Source organism: Taudactylus pleione, unplaced genomic scaffold, assembly GCF_031769625.1.
Source record: "Taudactylus pleione unplaced genomic scaffold, aTauple2 ptg000926l, whole genome shotgun sequence".
NCBI lineage: Eukaryota > Metazoa > Chordata > Amphibia > Anura > Myobatrachidae > Taudactylus > Taudactylus pleione.
The window spans coordinates 936,319-961,494 of record NW_028285327.1 but is presented as its reverse complement, the minus strand read 5'-3'; the positions used below and the strand labels follow the sequence as shown (position 1 = coordinate 961,494).

The following is a 25,176-nucleotide window of genomic DNA, read 5'->3' as shown; positions in this document are numbered from 1 at the left end:
TGACAGGTCACTAATAGGCTCTGTAGCATTGAGCTGGATAAGTAGGGGGAGAGCTGTATGCCTGACAGGTCACTAATAGGCTCTGTAGCAGTGAGCTGGATAAGTAGGGGAGAGCTGTATGGCTGACATGTCACTAATAGGCTCTGTAGCAGTGAGCTGGATAAGTAGGGGAGGGCTGTATGGGTGACATGTCACTAATAGGCTCTGTAGCAGTGAGCTGGATAAGTAGGGGAGAGCTGTATGGCTGACAGGTCACTAATAGGCTCTGTAGCAGTGAGCTGGATAAGTAGGGGAGAGCTGTATGGCTGACAGGTCACTAATAGGCTCTGTAGCAGTGAGCTGGATAAGTAGGGGAGGGCTGTATGGGTGACAGGTCACTAATAGGCTCTGTAGCAGTGAGCTGGATAGGTAGGGGTGGGCTGTATGGGTGACAGGTCATTAATAGGATCTGTAGCAGTGAGCTGGATAAGTAGGGGAGAGCTGTATGGCTGACAGGTCACTAATAGGCTCTGTAGCAGTGAGCTGGATAATTAGGGGAGGGCTGTATGGCTGACAGGTCACTAATAGGCTCTGTAGCAGTGAGCTGGATAATTAGGGGAGGGCTGTATGGCTGACAGGTCACTAATAGGCTCTGTAGCAGTGAGCTAGATAGGTAGGGGAGGGCTGTATGGCTGACAGGTCACTAATAGGCTCTGTAGCAGTGAGCTGGATCGGTAGGGGAGACCTTTATGGCTGACAGGTCACTAATAGGTTCTGTAGCAGTGAGCTGGATAAGTAGGGGAGACCTGTATGGCTGACAGTAAACTAATAGGCGCTGTACTAGTGAGCTGGATAAGTAGGGGAGAGCTGTATGGCTGACAGTAAACTAATAGGCGCTGTACTAGTGAGCTGGATAAGTAGGGGAGACCTGTATGGCTGACAGTAAACTAATAGGCGCTGTACTAGTGAGCTGGATAAGTAGGGGAGAGCTGTATGGCTGACATGTCAATAATAGGCTCTGTAGCAGTGAGCTGGATAAGTAGGGGAGGGCTGTATGGGTGACAGGTCACTAATAGGCTCTGTAGCAGTGAGCTGGATAAGTAGGGGAGAGCTGTATGGCTGACAGGTCACTAATAGGCTCTGTAGCAGTGAGCTGGATAATTAGGGGAGGGCTGTATGGCTGACAGGTCACTAATAGGCTCTGTAGCAGTGAGCTGGATAATTAGGGGAGGGCTGTATGGCTGACAGGTCACTAATAGGCTCTGTAGCAGTGAGCTAGATAGGTAGGGGAGGGCTGTATGGCTGACAGGTCACTAATAGGCTCTGTACCAGTGAGCTGGATAGGTAAGGGAGGGCTGTATGGCTGACAGGACACTAATAGGCTCTGTAGCAGTGAGCTGGATAAGTAGGGGAGAGCTGTTTGGCTGACAGGTCACTAATAGGCTCTGTAGCAGTGAGCTGGATAAGTAGGGGAGAGCTGTATGGCTGACATGTCACTAATAGGCTCTGTAGCAGTGAGCTGGATAAGTAGGGGAGGGCTGTATGGGTGACAGGTCACTAATAGGCGCTGTACTAGTGAGCTGAATAAGTAGGGGAGAGCTGTATGGGTGACAGTACACTAATAGGCACTTTAGTAGTGAGCTGGATAAGTAGGGGAGAGCTGTATGGGTGACAGTACACTAATAGGCACTATAGTAGTGAGCTGGATAAGTAGGGGAGACCTGTATGGCTGACATGTCACTAATAGGCGCTGTAGTAGTGAGCCGGATAAGTAGGGGAGTGCTGTATGGGTGACAGTACACTAATAGGCCCTATAGTAGTGAGCTGGATAAGTAGGGGAGAGCTGTATGGCTGACAGGTCACTAATAGGCTCTGCAGCGGTGAGCTGGATAAGTAGGGGAGGGCTGTATGGCTGACATGTCACTAATAGGCTCTGTAGCAGTGAGCTGGATAAGTAGGGGAGAGCTGTATGGCTGACATGTCACTAATAGGCTCTGTAGCAGTGAGCTGGATAAGTAGTGGAGAGCTGTATGGCTGACAGGTCACTAATTGGGTCTGTAGCAGTGAGCTGGATAGGTAGGGGAGGGCTGTATGGCTGACATGTCACTAATAAGATCTGTAGCAGTGAGCTGGATAAGTAGGGGAGAGCTGTGTGGCTGACCTGTCACTAATTGGCTCTGTAGCAGTGAGCTGGATAAGTAGGGGAGACCTGTATGGCTGACATGTCACTAATAGGCTCTGTAGCTGTGAGCTGGGTAGGTAGGGGAGACCTGTATGGCTGACAGGTCACTAATAGGCTCTGTAGCGGTGAGCTGGATAAGTAGGGGAGAGCTGTATGGCTGACAGGTCACTAATAGGCTCTGTAGCAGTGAGCTGGATAAGTAGGGGAGAGCTGTATGGCTGACAGGTCACTAATAGGCTCTGTAGCAGTGAGCTGGATAAGTAGGGGAGAGCTGTATGGCTGACAGGTCACTAATAGGCTCTGTAGCAGTGAGCTGGATAAGTAGGGGAGGGCTGTATGGGTGACAGGTCACTAATAGGCTCTGTAGCAGTGAGCTGGATAAGTAGGGGAGAGCTGTATGGCTGACAGGTCACTAATAGGCTCTGTAGCAGTGAGCTGGATAATTAGGGGAGAGCTGTATGGCTGACATGTCACTAATAGGCTCTGTACCAGTGAGCTGGATAAGTAGGGGAGAGCTGTATGGCTGACAGATCACTAATAGGCGCTGTACTAGTGAGCTGGATAAGTAGGGGAGAGCTGTATGGCTGACATGTCACTAATAGGCTCTGTAGCAGTGAGCTGGACAGGTAGGGGAGAGATGTATGGCTGACATGTTACTAATAGGCTCTGTAGTAGTGAGCTGGATAAGTATGGGAGAGAGGTATGAGGGACAGTACACTAATAGGTGCTGTAGTAGTGAGCTGGATAAGTAGGGGAGAGCTGTATGGCTGACAGGTCACTAATTTGCTCTGTAGTAGTGAGCTGGATAAGTATGGGAGAGAGGTATGGGTGACAGTACACTAATAGGTGCTGTAGTAGTGAGCTGGATAAGTAAGGGAGAGATGTATGTCTGACATGTCACTAATAGGCTCTGTTGCAGTGAGCTGGATAAGTAGGGGAGAGCTGTATGGGTGACAGGTCACTTATAGGCTCTGTACCAGTGAGCTGGATAAGTAGGGGAGACCTGTATGGCTGACAGGTCACTAATAGGCTCTGTACCAGTGAGCTGGATAAGTAGGGGAGGGCTGTATGGCTGACAGGTCACTAATAGGCTCTGTACCAGTGAGCTGGATAAGTAGGGGAGAGCTGTATGGCTGACAGGTAACTAATAGGCTCTGTAGCAGTGGGCTGGATAGGTAGGGGAGAGCTGTATGGTTGACAGGTCACTAATAGGCTCTGTAGCAGTGAGCTTGATAGGTAGGGGAGGGCTGTATGGCTGACATATCACTAATAAGATCTGTAGCAGTGAGCTGGATAAGTAGGGGAGACCTGTATGGCTGACAGGTCTCTAATAGGCTCTGTAGCAGTGAGCTGGGTAGGTAGGGGAGACCTGTACGGCTGACAGGTCACTAATAGGTTCTGTAGAAGTGAGCTGGATAAGTAGGGGAGACCTGTATGGCTGACAGGTCTCTAATAGGCTCTGTAGCGGTGAGCAGGATAAGTAGGGGAGACCTGTATGGCTGACAGGTCACTAATAGGCTCTGTAGCGGTGAGCTGGGTAGGTAGGGGAGAGCTGTATGGCTGACAGGTCACTAATAGGCTCTGTAGCAATGAGCTGTGTAGGTAGGGGAGAGCTGTATGGCTGACAGGTCACTAATAGGCTCTGTAGCAATGAGCTGGGTAGGTAGGGGAGAGCTGTATGGCTGACATGTCACTAATAGGCTTTGTAGCAGTGAGCTGGACAGGTAGGGGAGAGCTGTATGGTTGACAGGTCACTAATAGGCTCTGTAGCAGTGAGCTTGATAGGTAGGGGAGGGCTGTATGGCTGACATATCACTAATAAGATCTGTAGCAGTGAGCTGGATAAGTAGGTGAGACCTGTATGGCTGACAGGTCTCTAATAGGCTCTGTAGCAGTGAGCTGGGTAGGTAGGGGAGACCTGTATGGCTGACAGGTCACTAATAGGCTCTGTAGAAGTGAGCTGGATAAGTAGGGGAGACCTGTATGGCTGACAGGTCTCTAATAGGCTCTGTAGCGGTTAGCAGGATAAGTAGGGGAGACCTGTATGGCTGACAGGTCACTAATAGGCTCTGTAGCGGTGAGCTGGGTAGGTAGGGGAGAGCTGTATGGCTGACAGGTCACTAATAGGCTCTGTAGCAATGAGCTGGGTAGGTAGGGGAGAAACTGTATGGCTGACATGTCACTAATAGGCTTTGTAGCAGTGAGCTGGACAGGTAAGGGAGAGATGTATGGCTGACATGTTACTAATAGGCTCTGGAGCTGTGAGCTCGATAAGTAGGGGAGAGCTGTATGGCTGACAGGTCACTAATAGGCTCTGTAGTAGTGAGCTGGATAAGTATGGGAGAGAGGTTTGGGTGACAGTACACTAATAGGTGCTGTAGTAGTGAGCTGGATAAGTAGGGGAGAGCTGTATGGCTGACATGTCACTAATAGGCTCTGTAGCAGTGAGCTGGATAAGTAGGGGTGGGCTGTATGGGTGACAGGTCACTTATAGGCTCTGTACCAGTGAGCTGGATAAGTAGGGGAGACCTGTATGGCTGACAGGTCTCTAATAGGCTCTGTAGCAGTGAGCTGGATAAGTAGGGGAGACCTGTATGGTTGACAGGTCGCTAATAGGCTCTGTAGCAGTGAGCTGGATAAGTAGGGGAGACCTATATGGCTGACAGGTCACTAATAGGCTCTGTACCAGTGAGCTGGATAAGTAGGGGAGAGCTGTATGGCTGACAGGTCACTAATAGGCACTGTAGTAGTGAGCTGGATAAGTAGGGGAGAACTGTATGGCTGACAGGTCACTAATAGGCTCTGTAGTAGTGAGCTGGATAAGTAGGGGAGAACTGTATGGCTGACAGGTCACTAATAGGCTCTGTAGCAGTGAGCTGGATAATTAGGGGAGGGCTGTATGGCTGACAGGTCACTAATAGGCTCTGTAGCAGTGAGCTGGATCGGTAGGGGAGACCTTTATGGCTGACAGGTCACTAATAGGCTCTGTAGCAGTGAGCTGGATAAGTAGGGGAGGGCTGTATGGCTGACAGGTCACTAATAGGCTCTGTAGCAGTGAGCTGGATAAGTAGGGGAGAGCTGTATGGATGACAGTTCACTAATAGGCTCTGTAGCAGTGAGCTGGATAGGTAGGGGGAGAGCTGTATGCCTGACAGGTCACTAATAGGCTCTGTAGCAATGAGCTGGATAAGTAGGGGAGAGCTGTATGGCTGACATGTCACTAATAGGCTCTGTAGCAGTGAGCTGGATAAGTAGGGGAGGGCTGTATGGGTGACAGGTCACTAATAGGCTCTGTAGCAGTGAGCTGGATAAGTAGGGGAGAGCTGTATGGCTGACAGGTCACTAATAGGCTCTGTAGCAGTGAGCTGGATAAGTAGGGGAGAGCTGTATGGCTGACAGGTCACTAATAGGCTCTGTAGCAGTGAGCTGGATAAGTAGGGGAGGGCTGTATGGGTGACAGGTCACTAATAGGCTCTGTAGCAGTGAGCTGGATAGGTAGGGGTGGGCTGTATGGGTGACAGGTCATTAATAGGATCTGTAGCAGTGAGCTGGATAAGTAGTGGAGAGCTGTATGGCTGACAGGTCACTAATAGGCTCTGTAGCAGTGAGCTGGATAATTAGGGGAGGGCTGTATGGCTGACAGGTCACTAATAGGCTCTGTAGCAGTGAGCTGGATAATTAGGGGAGGGCTGTATGGCTGACAGGTCACTAATAGGCTCTGTAGCAGTGAGCTAGATAGGTAGGGGAGGGCTGTATGGCTGACAGGTCACTAATAGGCTCTGTAGCAGTGAGCTGGATCGGTAGGGGAGACCTTTATGGCTGACAGGTCACTAATAGGCTCTGTAGCAGTGAGCTGGATAAGTAGGGGAGACCTGTATGGCTGACAGTAAACTAATAGGCGCTGTACTAGTGAGCTGGAAAAGTAGGGGAGAGCTGTATGGCTGACAGTAAACTAATAGGCGCTGTACTAGTGAGCTGGATAAGTAGGGGAGACCTGTATGGCTGACAGTAAACTAATAGGCGCTGTACTAGTGAGCTGGATAAGTAGGGGAGAGCTGTATGGCTGACATGTCACTAATAGGCTCTGTAGCAGTGAGCTGGATAAGTAGGGGAGGGCTGTATGGGTGACAGGTCACTAATAGGCTCTGTAGCAGTGAGCTGGATAAGTAGGGGAGAGCTGTATGGCTGACAGGTCACTAATAGGCTCTGTAGCAGTGAGCTGGATAATTAGGGGAGGGCTGTATGGCTGACAGGTCACTAATAGGCTCTGTAGCAGTGAGCTGGATAATTAGGGGATGGCTGTATGGCTGACAGGTCACTAATAGGCTCTGTAGCAGTGAGCTAGATAGGTAGAGGAGGCCTGTATGGCTGACAGGTCACTAATAGGCTCTGTACCAGTGAGCTGGATAGGTAAGGGAGGGCTGTATGGCTGACAGGACACTAATAGGCTCTGTAGCAGTGAGCTGGATAAGTAGGGGAGAGCTGTTTGGCTGACAGGTCACTAATAGGCTCTGTAGCAGTGAGCTGGATAAGTAGGGGAGAGCTGTATGGCTGACAGGTCACTAATAGGCTCTGTAGCAGTGAGCTGGATAAGTAGGGGAGGGCTGTATGGGTGACAGGTCACTAATAGGCGCTGTACTAGTGAGCTGGATAAGTAGGGGAGAGCTGTATGGGTGACAGTACACTAATAGGCGCTATAGTAGTGAGCTGGATAAGTAGGGGAGAGCTGTATGGGTGACAGTACACTAATAGGCACTATAGTAGTGAGCTGGATAAGTAGGGGAGACCTGTATGGCTGACATGTCACTAATAGGCGCTGTAGTAGTGAGCCGGATAAGTAGGGGAGAGCTGTATGGGTGACAGTACACTAATAGGCCCTATAGTAGTGAGCTGGATAAGTAGGGGAGAGCTGTATGGCTGACAGGTCACTAATAGGCTCTGCAGCGGTGAGCTGGATAAGTAGGGGAGGGCTGTATGGCTGACATGTCACTAATAGGCTCTGTAGCAGTGAGCTGGATAAGTAGGGGAGAGCTGTATGGCTGACATGTCACTAATAGGCTCTGTAGCAGTGAGCTGGATAAGTAGTGGAGAGCTGTATGGCTGACAGGTCACTAATTGGGTCTGCAGCGGTGAGCTGGATAAGTAGGGGAGGGCTGTATGGCTGACATGTCACTAATAAGCTCTGTAGCAGTGAGCTCGATAAGTAGGGGAGAGCTGTATGGCTGACAGGTCACTAATAGGCTCTGTAGCAGTGAGCTGGATAAGTAGGGGAGACCTGTATGGCTGACAGGACCCTAATAAGCTCTGTAGCAGTGAGCTGGATAAGTAGGGGAGACCTGTATGGCTGACAGGTCACTAATAGTCTCTGTAGAATTGAGCTGGGTAGGTAGGGGAGGGCTTTATGGCTGAGCGGACACTTATAGGCTCTGTACCAGTAAGCTGGATAGGTAGGGGAGGGCTGTATGGCTGACAGGATACTAATAGGCTCTGTAGCTGTGAGCTTGATAAGTAGGGGAGACCTGTATGGCTGACATGTCACTAATAGGCTCTGTAGCAGTGAGCTGGGTAAGTAGGGGAGGGCTGTATGGGTGACAGGTCACTAATAGGCTCTGTAGCAGTGAGCTGGATAAGTAGGGGAGAGCTGTATGGCTGACATGTCACTAATAGGCTCTGTAGCAGTGAGCTGGATAAGTAGGGGTGGGCTGTATGGGTGACAGGTCACTAATAGGCTCTGTAGCAGTGAGCTGGATAAGTAGGGGAGAGCTGTATGGCTGACAGGTCACTAATAGGCTCTGTAGCAGTGAGCTGGATAAGTAGAGGAGAGCTGTATGGCTGACATGTCACTAATAGGCTCTGTAGCAGTGAGCTGGATAGGTAGGGGAGGGCTGTATGGCTGACATGTCACTAATAGGCTCTGTAGCAGTGAGCTGGATAATTAGGGGAGAGCTGTATGGCTGACATGTCACTAATAGGCTCTGTAGCAGTGAGCTGGACAGGTAGGGGAGAGATGTATGGCTGACAGGTCACTAATAGGCTCTGTAGCAGTGACCTGGATAAGTTGGGGAGAGCTGTATGGCTGACATGTTACTAATAGGCTCTGGAGCTGTGAGCTGGATAAGTATGGGAGAGAGGTATGGGTGACAGTACACTAATAGGTGCTGTAGTAGTGAGCTGGATAAGTAAGGGAGAGATGTATGGCTGACATGTCACTAATAGGCTCTGTTGCAGTGAGCTGGATAAGTAGGGGAGAGCTGTATGGGTGACAGGTCACTTATAGGCTCTGTACCAGTGAGCTGGATAAGTAGGGGTGACCTGTATGGCTGACAGGTCACTAATAGGCTCTGTACCAGTGAGCTGGATAAGTAGGGGAGGGCTGTATGGGTGACAGGTCACTAATAGGCTCTGTAGCACTGAGCTTGATAGGTAGGGGGGGCTGTATGGCTGACATATCACTAATAAGATCTGTAGCAGTGAGCTGTATAAGTAGGGGAGACCTGTATGGCTGACAGGTCTCTAATAGGCTCTGTAGCAGTGAGCTGGGTAGGTAGGGGAGACCTGTATGGCTGACAGGTCTCTAATAGGCTCTGTAGCGGTGAGCAGGATAAGTAGGGGAGACCTGTATGGCTGACAGGTCACTAATAGGCTCTGTAGCGGTGAGCTGGGTAGGTAGGGGAGGGCTGTATGGGTGACAGGTCACTAATAGGCTCTGTAGCAGTGAGCTGGATAAGTAGGGGAGACCTGTATGGCTGACAGGTCACTAATAGTCTCTGTAGAATTGAGCTGGGTAGGTAGGGGAGGGCTGTATGGGTGACAGGTCACTAATAGGCTCTGTAGCAATGAGCTGGGTAGGTAGGGGAGAGCTGTATGGCTGACAGGTCACTAATAGGCTCTGTAGCAGTGAGCTGGATAAGTAGGGGAGAGCTGTATGGCTGACATGTCACTAATAGGCTTTGTAGCAGTGAGCTGGACAGGTAGGGGAGAGATGTATGGCTGACATGTTACTAATAGGCTCTGGAGCTGTGAGCTCGATAAGTAGGGGAGAGCTGTATGGCTGACAGGTCACTAATAGGCTCTGTAGTAGTGAGCTGGATAAGTATGGGAGAGAGGTATGAGGGACAGTACACTAATAGGTGCTGTAGTAGTGAGCTGGATAAGTAGGGGAGAGCTGTATGGCTGACAGGTCACTAATAGGCTCTGTAGTAGTGAGCTGGATAAGTATGGGAGAGAGGTATGGGTGACAGTACACTAATAGGTGCTGTAGTAGTGAGCTGGATAAGTAATGGAGAGATGTATGGCTGACATGTCACTAATAGGCTCTGTTGCAGTGAGCTGGATAAGTAGGGGAGAGCTGTATGGGTGACAGGTCACTTATAGGCTCTGTACCAGTGAGCTGGATAAGTAGGGGAGACCTGTATGGCTGACAGGTCACTAATAGGCTCTGTACCAGTGAGCTGGATAAGTAGGGGAGGGCTGTATGGCTGACAGGTCACTAATAGGCTCTGTACCAGTGAGCTGGATAAGTAGGGGAGAGCTGTATGGCTGACAGGTAACTAATAGGCTCTGTAGCAGTGGGCTGGATAGGTAGGGGAGAGCTGTATGGTTGACAGGTCACTAATAGGCTCTGTAGCAGTGAGCTTGATAGGTAGGGGAGGGCTGTATGGCTGACATATCACTAATAAGATCTGTAGCAATGAGCTGGGTAGGTAGGGGAGAGCTGTATGGCTGACATGTCACTAATAGGCTTTGTAGCAGTGAGCTGGATAAGTAGGAGAGACCTGTATGGCTGACAGGTCTCTAATAGGCTCTGTAGCAGTGAGCTGGGTAGGTAGGGGAGACCTGTATGGCTGACAGGTCACTAATAGGCTCTGTAGAAGTGAGCTGGATAAGTAGGGGAGACCTGTATGGCTGACAGGTCTCTAATAGGCTCTGTAGCGGTGAGCAGGATAAGTAGGGGAGACCTGTATGGCTGACAGGTCACTAATAGGCTCTGTAGCGGTGAGCTGGGTAGGTAGGGGAGAGCTGTATGGCTGACAGGTCACTAATAGGCTCTGTATCAATGAGCTGGGTAGGTAGGGGAGAGCTGTATGGCTGACATGTCACTAATAGGCTTTGTAGCAGTGAGCTGGACAGGTAGGGGAGAGATGTATGGCTGACATGTTACTAATAGGCTCTGGAGCTGTGAGCTGGATAAGTAGGGGAGAGCTGTTTGGCTGACAGGTCACTAATAGGCTCTGTAGCAGTGAGCTGGATAAGTAGGGGAGAGCTGTATGGCTGACATGTCACTAATAGGCTCTGTAGCAGTGAGCTGGATAAGTAGGGGAGGGCTGTATGGGTGACAGGTCACTAATAGGCGCTGTACTAGTGAGCTGGATAAGTAGGGGAGAGCTGTATGGGTGACAGTACACTAATAGGCACTATAGTAGTGAGCTGGATAAGTAGGGGAGAGCTGTATGGGTGACAGTACACTAATAGGCACTATAGTAGTGAGCTGGATAAGTAGGGGAGACCTGTATGGCTGACATGTCACTAATAGGCGCTGTAGTAGTGAGCCGGATAAGTAGGGGAGAGCTGTATGGGTGACAGTACACTAATAGGCCCTATAGTAGTGAGCTGGATAAGTAGGGGAGAGCTGTATGGCTGACAGGTCACTAATAGGCTCTGCAGCGGTGAGCTGGATAAGTAGGGGAGGGCTGTATGGCTGACATGTCACTAATAGGCTCTGTAGCAGTGAGCTGGATAAGTAGGGGAGAGCTGTATGGCTGACATGTCACTAATAGGCTCTGTAGCAGTGAGCTGGATAAGTAGTGGAGAGCTGTATGGCTGACAGGTCACTAATTGGGTCTGTAGCAGTGAGCTGGATAGGTAGGGGAGGGCTGTATGGCTGACATGTCACTAATAAGATCTGTAGCAGTGAGCTGGATAAGTAGGGGAGAGCTGTGTGGCTGACCTGTCACTAATTGGCTCTGTAGCAGTGAGCTGGATAAGTAGGGGAGACCTGTATGGCTGACATGTCACTAATAGGCTCTGTAGCTGTGAGCTGGGTAGGTAGGGGAGACCTGTATGGCTGACAGGTCACTAATAGGCTCTGTAGCGGTGAGCTGGATAAGTAGGGGAGAGCTGTATGGCTGACACGTCACTAATAGGCTCTGTAGCAGTGAGCTGGATAAGTAGGGGAGACCTGTATGGCTGACAGGTCTCTAATAGGCTCTGTAGCAGTGAGCTGGGTAGGTAGGGGAGACCTGTATGGCTGACAGGTCACTAATAGGCTCTGTAGCAGTGAGCTGGATAAGTAGGGGATACCTGTATGGCTGACAGGTCACTAATATGCTCTGTAGCAGTGAGCTGGATAAGTAGGGGAGACCTGTATGGCTGACAGGTCTCTAATAGGCTCTGTAGCAGTGAGCTGGGTAGGTAGGGGAGACCTGTATGGCTGACAGGTCACTAATAGGCTCTGTAGCAATGAGCTGGGTAGGTAGGGGAGAGCTGTATGGCTGACATGTCACTAATAGGCTTTGTAGCAGTGAGCTGGACAGGTAGGGGAGAGATGTATGGCTGACATGTTACTAATAGGCTCTGGAGCTGTGAGCTCGATAAGTAGGGGAGAGCTGTATGGCTGACAGGTCACTAATAGGCTCTGTAGTAGTGAGCTGGATAAGTATGGGAGAGAGGTTTGGGTGACAGTACACTAATAGGCTCTGTCGCAGTGAGCTGGATAAGTAGGGGAGACCTGTATGGCTGACAGGTCTCTAATAGTCTCTGTAGCAGTGAGCTGGATAAGTAGGGGAGAGCTGTATGGCTGACAGGTCACTAATAGTCTCTGTAGCAGTGAGCTGGACTTGTAGGGGAGAGCTGTATGGCTGACAGGTCACTAATAGGCTCTGTAGCAGTGAGCTGGACTTGTAGGGGAGAGCTGTATGGCTGACAGGTCACTAATAGGCTCTGTAGCAGTGAGCTGGATATGTAGGGGAGGGCTGTATGGCTGAGCGGACACTAATAGGCTCTGTACCAGTGAGCTGGATAGGTAGGGGAGGGCTGTATGGCTGACAGGTCACTAATAGGCTCTGTAGCAGTGAGCTGGATAGGTACAGGAGAGCTGTATGGCTGACATGTCACTAATAGGATCTGTAGCAGTGAGCTGGATAGGTAGGGGAGAGCTGTATGGCTGACATGTCACTAATAGGCTCTATAGCAGTGAGCTGGATAAGTAGGGGAGAGCTGTATGGCTGACAGGTCACTAATAGGCTCTGTCGCAGTGAGCTGGATAAGTAGGGGAGACCTGTATGGCTGACAGGTCTCTAATAGTCTCTGTAGCAGTGAGCTGGATAAGTAGGGGAGGGCTGTATGGCTGACAGGTCACTAATAGTCTCTGTAGCAGTGAGCTGGATAAGTAGGGGAGACCTATATGGCTGACAGGTCACTAATAGGCTCTGTACCAGTGAGCTGGATAAGTTGGGGCTGGCTGTATGGCTGACAGGTCACTAATAGGCTCTGTTCCAGTGAGCTGGATAAGTAGGGGAGAGCTGTGTGGCTGACATGTCACTAATAGGCTCTGGAGCAGTGAGCTGGATAATTAGGGGAGAGCTGTATGGCTGACAGGTCACTAATAGGCTCTGGAGCAGTGAGCTGGATAAGTAGGGGAGGGCTGTATGGCTGACAGATCACTAATAGGCTCTGTAGCAGTGAGCTGGATAAGTAGGGGAGAGCTGTATGGCTGACAGGTCACTAATAGGCTCTGTAGCAGTGAGCTAGATAGGTAGGGAAGGGCTGTATGGCTGACAGGTCACTAATAGGCTCTGTAGCAGTGAGCTGGATAAGTAGGGGAGACCTGTATGGCTGACAGTAAACTAATAGGCGCTGTACTAGTGAGCTGGATAAGTAGGGGAGAGCTGTATTGCTGACAGGTCACTAATAGGCTCTGTAGCAGTGAGCTGGATAAGTAGGGGAGAGAGGTATGAGGGACAGTACACTAATAAGTGCTGTAGTAGTGAGCTGGATAAGTAGGGGAGAGCTGTATGGCTGACAGGTCACTAATAGGCTCTGTAGTAGTGAGCTGGATAAGTATGGGAGAGAGGTATGGGTGACAGTACACTAATAGGTGCTGTAGTAGTGAGCTGGATAAGTAAGGGAGAGCTGTATGGGTGACAGTACACTAATAGGCGCTATAGTAGTGAGCTGGATAAGTAGGGGAGAGCTGTATGGGTGACAGTACACTAATAGGCGCTATAGTAGTGAGCTGGATACGTAGGGGAGACCTGTATGGCTGACAGGTCACTAATAGGCTCTGTAGCAGTGAGCTGGATAAGTAGTGGAGACCTGTATGGCTGACAGGACCCTAATAAGCTCTGTAGCAGTGAGCTCGATAAGTAGGGGAGAGCTGTATGGCTGACAGGTCACTAATAGGCTCTGTAGCAGTGAGCTGGATAAGTAGGGGAGACCTGTATGGCTGACAGGACCCTAATAAGCTCTGTAGCAGTGAGCTGGATAAGTAGGGGAGACCTGTATGGCTGACAGGTCACTAATAGTCTCTGTAGAATTGAGCTGGGTAGGTATGGGAGAGCTGTATGGCTGACAGGTCACTAATAGTCTCTGTAGAATTGAGCTGGGTAGGTAGGGGAGAGCTGTATGGCTGACAGGTCTCTAATAGGCTCTATAGCAGTGAGCTGGATATGTAGGGGAGGGCTTTATGGCTGAGCAGACACTAATAGGCTCTGTACCAGTAAGCTGGATAGGTAGGGGAGGGCTGTATGGCTGACAGGATACTAATAGGCTCTGTAGCTGTGAGCTTGATAAGTAGGGGAGACCTGTATGGCTGACATGTCACTAATAGGCTCTGTAGCAGTGAGCTGGATAAGTAGGGGAGGGCTGTATGGGTGACAGGTCACTAATAGGCTCTGTAGCAGTGAGCTGGATAAGTAGGGGAGAGCTGTATGGCTGACATGTCACTAATAGGCTCTGTAGCAGTGAGCTGGATAAGTAGGGGAGAGCTGTATGGCTGACAAGTCACTAATAGGCTCTGTAGTAGTGAGCTGGATAGGTAGGGGAGGGCTGTATGGCTGACATGTCACTAATAGGCTCTGTAGCAGTGAGCTGGATAATTAGGGGAGAGCTGTATGGCTGACATGTCACTAATAGGCTCTGTAGCAGTGAGCTGGATAATTAGGGGAGAGCTGTATGGCTGACATGTCACTAATAGGCTCTGTACCAGTGAGCTGGATAAGTAGGGGAGAGCTGTATGGCTGACATGTCACTAATAGGCTCTGTAGCAGTGAGCTGGACAGGTAGGGGGGAGAGGTATGGCTGACAGGTCACTAATAGGCTCTGTAGCAGTGACCTGGATAAGTAGGGGAGAACTGTATGGCTGACATGTTACTAATAGGCTCTGGAGCTGTGAGCTCGATAAGTAGGGGAGAGCTGTATGGCTGACAGGTCACTAATAGGCTCTGTAGTAGTGAGCTGGATAAGTATGGGAGAAAGGTATGAGGGACAGTACACTAATAGGTGCTGTAGTAGTGAGCTGGATAAGTAGGGGAGAGCTGTATGGCTGACAGGTCACTAATAGGCTCTGTAGTAGTGAGCTGGATAAGTATGGGAGAGAGGTATGGGTGACAGTACACTAATAGGTGCTGTAGTAGTGAGCTGGATAAGTAAGGGAGAGATGTATGGCTGACATGTCACTAATAGGCTCTGTTGCAGTGAGCTGGATAAGTAGGGGAGAGCTGTATGGCTGACAGGTCACGAATAGGCTCTGTAGCAGTGAGCTGGATAAGTAGGGGAGGGCTGTATGGGTGACAGGTCACTAATAGGCTCTGTAGCAGTGAGCTGGATAAGTAGGGGAGAGCTGTATGGCTGACAGGTCACTAATAGGCTCTGTAGCAGTGAGCTGGATAAGTAGGGGAGGGCTGTATGGGTGACAGGTCACTAATAGGCTCTGTAGCAGTGAGCTGGATAAGTAGGGGGGAGCTGTATGGCTGACAGGTCACTAATAGGCTCTGTAGCAGTGAGCTGGATAAGTAGGGGAGACCTGTATGGCTGACAGTAAACTAATAGGCGCTGTACTAGTGAGCTGGATAAGTAGGGGAGAGCTGTATTGCTGACAGGTCACTAATAGGCTCTGTAGCAGTGAGCTGGATAAGTAGGGGAGAGAGGTATGAGGGACAGTACACTAATAGGTGCTGTAGTAGTGAGCTGGATAAGTAGGGGAGAGCTGTATGGCTGACAGGTCACTAATAGGCTCTGTAGTAGTGAGCTGGATAAGTATGGGAGAGAGGTATGGGTGACAGTACACTAATAGGTGCTGTAGTAGTGAGCTGGATAAGTAAGGGAGAGCTGTATGGGTGACAGTACACTAATAGGCGCTATAGTAGTGAGCTGGATAAGTAGGGAGAGCTGTATGGGTGACAGTACACTAATAGGCGCTATAATAGTGAGCTGGATAAGTAGGGGAGACCTGTATGGCTGACAGGTCTCTAATAGGCTCTGTCGCAGTGAGCTGGGTAGGTAGGGGAGACCTGTATGGCTGACAGGTCACTAATAGGCTCTGTAGCAGTGAGCTGGATAAGTAGGGGAGACCTGTATGGCTGACAGGTCTCTAATAGGCTCTGTCGCAGTGAGCTGGGTAGGTAGGGGAGACCTGTATGGCTGACAGGTCACTAATAGGCTCTGTAGCAGTGAGCTGGATAAGTAGGGGAGACCTGTATGGCTGACAGGACCCTAATAAGCTCTGTAGCAGTTAGCTGGATAAGTAGGGGAGAGCTGTATGGCTGACAGGTCACTAATAGGCTCTGTAGCAGTGAGCTGGATAAGTAGGGGAGACCTGTATGGCTGACAGGACCCTAATAAGCTCTGTAGCAGTGAGCTGGATAAGTAGGGGATACCTGTATGGCTGACAGGTCACTAATAGTCTCTGTAGAATTGAGCTGGGTAGGTAGGGGAGGGCTGTATGGCTGACAGGATACTAATAGGCTCTGTAGCTGTGAGCTTGATAAGTAGGGGAGACCTGTATAGCTGACATGTCACTAATAGGCTCTGTAGCAGTGAGCTGGATAAGTAGGGGAGGGCTGTATGGGTGACAGGTCACTAATAGGCTCTGTAGCAGTGAGCTGGATAAGTAGGGGAGAGCTGTATGGCTGACATGTCACTAATAGGCTCTGTAGCAGTGAGCTGGATAAGTAGGGGTGGGCTGTATGGGTGACAGGTCACTAATAGGCTCTGTAGCAGTGAGCTGGATAAGTAGGGGAGAGCTGTATGGCTGACAGGTCACTAATAGGCTCTGTAGCAGTGAGCTGGATAAGTAGAGGAGAGCTGTATGGCTGACAAGTCACTAATAGGCTCTGTAGCAGTGAGCTGGATAGGTAGGGGAGGGCTGTATGGCTGACATGTCACTAATAGGCTCTGTAGCAGTGAGCTGGACAGGTAGGGGAGAGATGTATGGCTGACATGTCACTAATAGGCTCTGTAGCAGTGAGCTGGATAAGTAGAGGAGAGCTGTATGGCTGACAAGTCACTAATAGGCTCTGTAGCAGTGAGCTGGATAGGTAGGGGAGGGCTGTATGGCTGACATGTCACTAATAGGCTCTGTAGCAGTGAGCTGGACAGGTAGGGGAGAGATGTATGGCTGACATGTCACTAATAGGCTCTGTAGCAGTGAGCTGGATAGGTAGGGGAGGGCTGTATGGCTGACAGGTCACTAATAGGCTCTGTAGCAGTGACCTGGATAAGTTGGGGAGAGCTGTATGGCTGACATGTTACTAATAGGCTCTGGAGCTGTGAGCTGGATAAGTAGGGGAGGGCTGTATGGGTGACAGGTCACGAATAGGCTCTGTAGCAGTGAGCTGGATAAGTAGGGGAGGGCTGTATGGGTGACAGGTCACTAATAGGCTCTGTAGCAGTGAGCTGGATAAGTAGGGGAGAGCTGTATGGCTGACAGGTCACTAATAGGCTCTGTAGCAGTGAGCTGGATAAGTAGGGGAGGGCTGTATGGGTGACAGGTCACTAATAGGCTCTGTAGCAGTGAGCTGGATAAGTAGGGGGGAGCTGTATGGCTGACAGGTCACTAATAGGCTCTGTAGCAGTGAGCTGGATAAGTAGAGGAGAGCTGTATGGCTGACAAGTCACTAATAGGCTCTGTAGCAGTGAGCTGGATAAGTAGGGGAGAGCTGTATGGCTGACAGGTCACTAATAGGCTCTGTAGTAGTGAGCTGGATAAGTATGGGAGAGAGGTATGGGTGACAGTACACTAATAGGTGCTGTAGTAGTGAGCTGGATAAGTAAGGGAGAGATGTATGGCTGACATGTCACTAATAGGCTCTGTTGCAGTGAGCTGGATAAGTAGGGGAGAGCTGTATGGGTGACAGGTCACTTATAGGCTCTGTACCAGTGAGCTGGATAAGTAGGGGAGACCTGTATGGCTGACAGGTCACTAATAGGCTCTGTAGCAGTGGGCTGGATAGGTAGGGGAGAGCTGTATGGTTGACAGGTCACTAATAGGCTCTGTAGCAGTGAGCTTGATAGGTAGGGGAGGGCTGTATGGCTGACATATCACTAATAAGATCTGTAGCAATGAGCTGGGTAGGTAGGGGAGAGCTGTATGGCTGACAGGTCACTAATAGGCTCTGTAGAAGTGAGCTGGATAAGTAGGGGACCTGTATGGCTGACAGGTCTCTAATAGGCTCTGTAGCGGTGAGCAGGATAAGTAGGGGAGACCTGTATGGCTGACAGGTCACTAATAGGTTCTGTAGCGGTGAGCTGGGTAGGTAGGGGAGAGCTGTATGGCTGACAGGTCACTAATAGGCTCTGTAGCAATGAGCTGGGTAGGTAGGGGAGAGCTGTATGGCTGACAGGTCACTAATAGGCTCTGTAGCAGTGAGCTGGATAAGTAGGGGAGAGCTGTATGGCTGACATGTTACTAATAGGCTCTGGAGCTGTGAGCTCGATAAGTAGGGGAGAGCTGTATGGCTGACAGGTCACTAATAGGCTCTGTAGTAGTGAGCTGGATAAGTATGGGAGAGAGGTATGAGGGACAGTACACTAATAGGTGCTGTAGTAGTGAGCTGGATAAGTAGGGGAGAGCTGTATGGCTGACAGGTCACTAATAGGCTCTGTAGTAGTGAGCTGGATAAGTATGGGAGAGAGGTATGGGTGACAGTACACTAATAGGTGCTGTAGTAGTGAGCTGGATAAGTAAGGGAGAGATGTATGGCTGACATGTCACTAATAGGCTCTGTTGCAGTGAGCTGGATAAGTAGGGGAGAGCTGTATGGGTGACAGGTCACTTATAGGCTCTGTACCAGTGAGCTGGATAAGTAGGGGAGACCTGTATGGCTGACAGGTCACTAATAGGCTCTGTACCAGTGAGCTGGATAAGTAGGGGAGGGCTGTATGGCTGACAGGTCACTAATAGGCTCTGTACCAGTGAGCTGGATAAGTAGGGGAGAGCTGTATGGCTGACAGGTCACTAATAGGCTCTGTAGCAGTGGGCTGGATAGGTAGGGGAGAGCTGTATGGTTGACAGGTCACTAATAGGCTCTGTAGCAGTGAGCTTGATAGGTAGGGGAGGGCTGTATGGCTGACATATCACTAATAAGATCTGTAGCAATGAGCTGGGTAGGTAGGGGAGAGCTGTATGGCTGACATGTCACTAATAGGCTTTGTAGCAGTGAGCTGGATAAGTAGGAGACCTGTATGGCTGACAGGTCTCTAATAGGCTCTGTAGCAGTGAGCTGGGTAGGTAGGGGAGACCTGTATGGCTGACAGGTCACTAATAGGCTCTGTAGAAGTGAGCTGGATAAGTAGGGGAGACCTGTATGGCTGACAGGTCTCTAATAGGCTCTGTAGCGGTGAGCAGGATAAGTAGGGGAGACCTGTATGGCTGACAGGTCACTAATAGGCTCTGTAGCGGTGAGCTGGGTAGGTAGGGGAGAGCTGTATGGCTGACAGGTCACTAATAGGCTCTGTATCAATGAGCTGGGTAGGTAGGGGAGAGCTGTATGGCTGACATGTCACTAATAGGCTTTGTAGCAGTGAGCTGGACAGGTAGGGGAGAGATGTATGGCTGACATGTTACTAATAGGCTCTGGAGCTGTGAGCTCGATAAGTAGGGGAGAGAGGTTTGGGTGACAGTACACTAATAGGTGCTGTAGTAGTGAGCTGGATAAGTAGGGGAGAGATGTATGGCTGACAGGTCACTAATAGGCTCTGTAGTAGTGAGCTGGATAAGTATGGGAGAGAGGTTTGGGTGACAGTACACTAATAGGTGCTGTAGTAGTGAGCTGGTTAAGTAGGGGAGAACTGTATGGCTGACATGTCACTAATAGGCTCTGTAGCAGTGAGCTGGATAAGTAGGGGAGGGCTGTATGGGTGACAGGTCTCTTATAGGCTCTGTACCAGTGAGCTGGATAAGTAGGGGAGACCTGTATGGCTGACAGGTCACTAATAGGCTCTGTCCCAGTGAGCTGGATAAGTAGGGGAGAGCTGTATGGCTGACAGGTCACTAATAGGCACTGTAGTAGTGAGCTGGATAAGTAGGGGAGAGCTGTATGGCTGACATGTCACTAATAGGCTCTGTAGCAGTGAGCTGGATAAGTAGGGGAGAGCTGTATGGGTGACAGGTCACTAATAGGCTCTGTAGCAGTGAGCTGGATAAGTAGGGGAGACCTGTATGGCTGACAGGTCACTAATAGGCTCTGTAGCAGTGAGCTGGATAAGTAGGGGAGAGCTGTATGGCTGACAGGTCACTAATAGGCTCTGTAGCAGTGAGCTGGATAAGTAGGGGAGAGCTGTATGGCTGACAGGTCACTAATAGGCTCTGTAGCAGTGAGCTGGATAAGTAGGGGAGAGCTGTATGGCTGACATGACACTAATAGGCTCTGTACCAGTGAGCTGGATAAGTAGGGGAGAGCTGTATGGCTGACAGGTCACTAATAGGCTCTGTACCAGTGAGCTGGATAAGTAGGGGAGACCTGTATGGCTGACAGGTCACTAATAGGCTCTGTAGCAGTGAGCTGGATAAGTAGGGGAGGGCTGTATGGCTGACAGGTCACTAATAGGCTCTGTAGCAGTGAGCTGGATAAGTAGGGGAGAGCTGTATGGCTGACAGGATACTAATAGGCTCTGTAGCAGTGAGCTGGATAAGTAGGGGAGAGCTGTATGGCTGACAGGTCACTAATAGGCTCTGTAGCAGTGAGCTGGATAAGTAGGGGAGGGCTGTATGGGTGACAGGTCACTAATAGGCTCTGTAGCAGTGAGCTGGATAAGTAGGGGAGAGCTGTATGGCTGACAGGTCACTAATAGGCTCTGTACTAGTGAGCTGGATAAGTAGGGGAGACCTGTATGGCTGACATGTCACTAATAGGCTCTGTAGCAGTGAGCTGGATAAGTAGGGGAGGGCTGTATGGGTGACAGGTCACTAATAGGCGCTGTACTAGTGAGCTGGATAAGTAGGGGAGAGCTGTATGATTGACAGTACACTAATAGGCACTATAGTAGTGAGCTGGATAAGTAGGGGAGAGCTGTATGGGTGACAGTACACTAATAGGCGCTATAGTAGTGAGCTGGATAAGTAGGGGAGACCTGTATGGCTGACATGTCACTAATAGGCCCTATAGTAGTGAGCTGGATAAGTAGGGGAGGGCTGTATGGGTGACATGACACTAATAGGCTCTGTACCAGTGAGCTTGATAAGTAGGGGAGAGCTGTATGGGTGACGTCATGAATTTGAGGCACTGATGTAAGGCATATAGCTAAGCAGGGGTATTACTTTGCAGCATGAATTTAGGGCATGTAATCAGTTAGGGGTATATCTGTGTAGCATAAATTTGGGTCACAGATGTTTATTCATATTTATTAGGGTAATTACAGAGTAGCATGAATTTTGGGCATATAATCAGTTAGGGGCATTACTTTGTAGCATGAATTTCGAGCACAGATGTGTTTTATGTAATAAGTTAGGGGCATTACTGGGTAGGATGAATTTGGGGCTCAGATATGAGACATAGGGGTCAATCCAATTAGGTGCGAATTGCGAGGCACGAGTTACTATCTTCACTTCTAAACCACATAGCAAAATCATTTTGCAATTCAACTAGCAACTCGCACTGATCAGTGAGACTGAATTCACAACTTTCCACTCGCACCTCCCTGAGGGGGAGAGAGATTAAAACCATAAAATGAAGATTTTCTTTTCAATGTCGGTACACTGTGCTGAACCCCTTGCATCCCCCCCCCCCCCCCCCCAATGACTAATTAGGCATTTGGAAGTTTCCAATTCTCCCGAAATCAACTTTTCGGTTAGTTTAGGCACCCCAAATTTAATTACAATATTTTTTTTTTGTTCAAAAATAATGTATATATATTTATTCAATTTCCCAAGGTGCCCTCAAAGTACCCCAAAATCACCTTTTTTCCATTTTTTTTTTTTTTTTGCATTTTTCGTTTAATTCATTTGACATTGAATGGAAAAAGTTTTTTGTTTTTTTTTAATCATTTTCTTGCATTTAAAAACCCCCACAAATCAGCTATTTGACACCATTTAAAAGCCTGCAGCACCTTCCTAATGCCCACAAACAGCCTTCTATACGGTCCTGCTAACAAATTTATCCATTTTGTGGGTCCAGGATGGTCTCCCCACATTTTCATACATTTCTCTCAAATCTCAATTGACAGTCAATTCACACTCATCTGCTGCAAGTAGTGCAAATAGGTGTTTTTGATTGGATTGGGGAATTCTGGGGAGCACGCTTCGTTGTGAAGTCTGCTAGTTTCAAGAAACAAACTCTCATTTCACACCTAATAGGATTGACACCATATAATAAGTTAGGGACATTAATGTGTAGCATGAATTTGGGGCACTGATTTCAGACATATAATCAGTTAGGGGTATTACTGTGTAGCATGAATTTGGAGCACAGATATGTTACATATAATAACTTAGTGGAATTACTGTGTAGCATGAATTTGGGGCACAGATATGTTACATATAATAACTTAGGTGTATTACTGGGTAGCATGAATTTGGAGCACAGATGTGTTGCATATAATAACTTAGGGGTATTACTGTGTAGTATGAATTTGGAGCACATATATGTTACATATAATAACTTAGGGGTATTACTGTGTAGCATGAATTTGGAGCACAGATGTGTTACATATAATAACTTAGGGGTATTACTGTGTAGCATGAATTTGGAGCACAGATGTGTTACATATAATAACTTAGGGGTATTTCTGTGTAGCATGAATTTGGAGCACATATATGTTACATATAATAACTTAGGGGTATTACTGTGTAGCATGAATTTGGAGCACAGATTTGTTTAGTGTTTCTCAGCTGAAGATTTTCTCAGCAGAGCACTTTGGGTCTCATTCAGACCCGGTCGCAAGCGCCGATGCGCTCGCAACCGGGTCAATGGTTAGTGGCCGCACTGCTCGTGCGCAAGCCCCGGAGCGAGAGAGAAACTCTCTCGCTCCGGAGCTCACTACAAAACGGGTGGCTGTCGATGTTGGGGAGGGGGGGGGGTGGTGGTGGTTTCAAAAATGCAAAAATGCCTACCATTTTGTGGGCGGCCGCACTGACATCATCAGTAATGTCAGTGGGGAGCTTCCTGCTCAATCAGAGTAGGAAACTCCCTGAGGCTTGCGGTTGCCGAGACCCAACCTTAGGGTCTCGTCGCAAGCCCCGATGGTCTCGATGGTGTTCACCATCGCAAACATCAACCTAGTCAGTCGCTAAGCTGTGGGTGGTAACCCACAGCTTAGCTAGCGACCAGGAGGCCGCACTAAAAAAAAGGAAGCGGCCGCCCTCATTCAGAGAGAGTGATCGCTTCTTGCGACCGCCCCTGAATGAGGGCCTCAGTCCTAAGAGCTGGAGGGAGAACTGTGTGTCCCTCTGCCTAAGGTCATTCACTTAATATTGCAATCCATGAAAACAGTTTGGACTCCCCTTCTCTACACCGAATATAGAACACAAAATGCTGTATCTCATCTTACACTGTACATACTAGGGGCCACTTCTGCAAAATTATCTTGCAGAAAACTTGAGGTTAGGAGGGCATGCTTGTGCTTGTAGTTCTACAACAGCAGAGGTGCAGATAGATTCCATCCCACCTGTAAAATTTCTAACTGGGGGTATTTGTGGGGAACTTCCTCTGTCTATAGTGCAGCACCCCACAATTCAGTACATCTCTGCGCCCACCGTTCGGTGCAACAGCACATAGTGTCTCTGTTTATTCTGACGACTACGCTGTGGGTTGCTCAGTGCTGGTACCTGTACGAGGACAGTGGATCTTTCGGAAATAAATGGATTGTAAGAGAATAAAGAAATTCTCAGTTGGGGCAGCAATTTGCTGATGTTATTCCCGTCATTGCCGAACATGTCAGCACTTTGCATTCTTGGTGAAGGTTTCAGTGGATAGTCTTAATTCTTTATTAATTAGTACAGTTAGCGAGCGGCTTTGGCTGGTAATCAGACTGTATTGTAGCTCATTGTACAGGGATTATGATTATGTGGCTGGGACCACTGGCCGTGTAAATACAACCGTGTTTGGTCTATTCGTATAGTCTAATGATGTCTGCTTGCGCTGTGTTCAGTGGAAGAAAGCGCACATTTGCCTCCCGGCAAGTGACGTAGGGAACATGGATGTAGCTGGTGATGGTAGTGAGTCTCCCGGCAAGTGATGTAGGGAACATGGATGTAGCTGGTGAGGGTAGTGAGTCTCCCGGCAAGTGACGTAGGGAACATGGATGTAGCTGGTGAGGGTAGTGAGCATCCCGGCAAGTGACGTAGGGAACATGGATGTAGCTGGTGAGGTTAGTGAGTCTCCCGGCAAGTGATGTAGGGAACATGGATGTAGCTGGTGAGGGTAGTGAGCATCCCGGCAAGTGACGTAGGGAACATGGATGTAGCTGGTGAAGGTAGCGAGCCTCCCGGCAAGTGACGTAGGGAACATGGATGTAGCTGGTGATGGTAGTGAGTCTCCCGGCAAGTGACGTAGGGAATATGGATGTAGCTGGTGAGGGTAGTGAGTCTCCCGGCAAGTGATGTAGGGAACACGGATGTAGCTGGTGAGGGTAGTGAGTCTCCCGGCAAGTGACGTAGGGAACATGGATGTAGCTGGTGAGGGTAGTGAGTCTCCCGGTAAGTGACGTAGGGAACATGGATGTAGCTGGTGAGGGTAGTGAGTCTCCCGGCAAGTGACGTAGGGAACATGGATGTAGCTGGTGAGGGTAGCGAGCCTCCCGGCAAGTGACGTAGGGAACATGGATGTAGCTGGTGATGGTAGTGAGTCTCCCGGCAAGTGATGTAGGGAACACGGATGTAGCTGGTGAGGGTAGTGAGTCTCCCGGCAAGTGACGTAGGGAACATGGATGTAGCTGGTGAGGGTAGTGAGTCTCCCGGCAAGTGACGTAGGGAACATGGATGTAGCTGGTGAGGGTAGTGAGTCTCCCGGCAAGTGACGTAGGGAACATGGATGTAGCTGGTGAGGGTAGCGAGCCTCCCGGCAAGTGACGTAGGGAACATGGATGTAGCTGGTGAGGGTAGTGAGTCTCCCGGCAAGTGACGTAGGAAACATGGATGTAGCTGGTGAGGGTAGTGAGTCTCCCGGCAAGTGACGTAGGGAACATGGATGTAGCTGGTGAGGGTAGTGAGTCTCCCGGCAAGTGACGTAGGGAACATGGATGTAGCTGGTGAGGGTAGTGAGCCTCCCGGCAAGTGACGTAGGGAACATGGATGTAGCTGGTGAGGGTAGTGAGTCTCCCGACAAGTGACGTAGGGAACATGGATGTAGCTGGTGAGGGTAGTGAGCCTCCCGGCAAGTGACGTAGGGAACATGGATGTAGCTGGTGAGGGTAGTGAGTCTCCCGACAAGTGACGTAGGGAACATGGATGTAGCTGGTGAGGGTAGTGAGCCTCCCGGCAAGTGACGTAGGGAACATGGATGTAGCTGGTGAGGGTAGTGAGCCTCCCGGCAAGTGACGTAGGGAACATGGATGTAGCTGGTGAGGGTAGTGAGTCTCCCGAC

The 25,176-nt window shown here is 49.5% G+C and overlaps 1 protein-coding gene across 4 annotated transcripts in view; it reads left to right on the top strand.

Annotated features, from left to right (window-relative positions):
• The window catches only part of SHTN1 (shootin 1), a 298,248-nt gene that overhangs the window by 223,480 nt on the left and 49,592 nt on the right, over positions 1-25,176 (top strand). The window lies entirely within an intron of this gene.